The sequence below is a fragment of the Elephantulus edwardii genome, unplaced genomic scaffold (genome assembly GCF_000299155.1).
Source record: "Elephantulus edwardii isolate Elephantulus edwardi_28Jun2011 unplaced genomic scaffold, EleEdw1.0 scaffold00009, whole genome shotgun sequence".
Lineage (NCBI taxonomy): Eukaryota > Metazoa > Chordata > Mammalia > Macroscelidea > Macroscelididae > Elephantulus > Elephantulus edwardii.
The window spans coordinates 26,466,910-26,467,763 of record NW_006399759.1 but is presented as its reverse complement, the minus strand read 5'-3'; positions in this window follow the sequence as shown (position 1 = coordinate 26,467,763).

Genomic DNA, 854 nt, shown 5'->3' with positions numbered 1-854 from the left:
TGAAACAATCCAAACAATGAATGTTGTTGTTGTTGTTATGTGCCATCAAGTGGCCTGTGACTCACAGTGACCCTACTACGTACATTAGCTCTGAGCCCTGCCCATCCTGAGACAATCACATCATGTCTGACAAACTTAATCCCATTTCTTCAATCACTTCAATCAATCCATCTCATCCGAAGTTTTCCTCTTCTAAACTGTCCCACCACCCTTCCAAGCGTGATGTCTCTTTTCAAGGACTGATCCCTCTTGGCTACATGCTTGAAGTGTGTCAGGCAGAGCCTCAAAATCCTTATCCTCAGGCAACAGCTCAGTTTCTCTGTTTGTTCTGCTAGCAGTTCACAGTATGTTCAGCATTCTTCTCCAGCAACTCAAAGACATCAATCCTTCTTCTAGTGTCTTTAGTTATTGTCCAACTCTCTGTTGCATAGTAAGTAATTGTGAAGACCATGGCCTGACCAGGCACATATTAGTCTCCAAAATGACATCATTGCTCTCCAGTACTCTGAAGAGGTCCCTGACAGTAGATTTTCCCAAAGCAATTCATTTTTTTATTTCCTAACTGCTGGTGTCAAGAGTGTTGATTGTGAAACCAAGGAAACTAAAGTTATCACAAATCTCAATCTCTTCTCCATTCATCATAGAGCTGCTAATTGGCCCAATGGTGAGAATCTTTGTTTTTTAATGTTGAGTTTCAATCCATATTGAAGACTATGGTCCTTGACCCTCTGAAGCAAATGCCTCATGTCTGCTTCAGTTTCAGCAAGCAAGGTTATGTCATCTGCATTAATGCAGGTTGTTGATGAGTCTTCCTCCAATCCTGATGCTACATTCTTCCTCATAGAGTCCAGCCT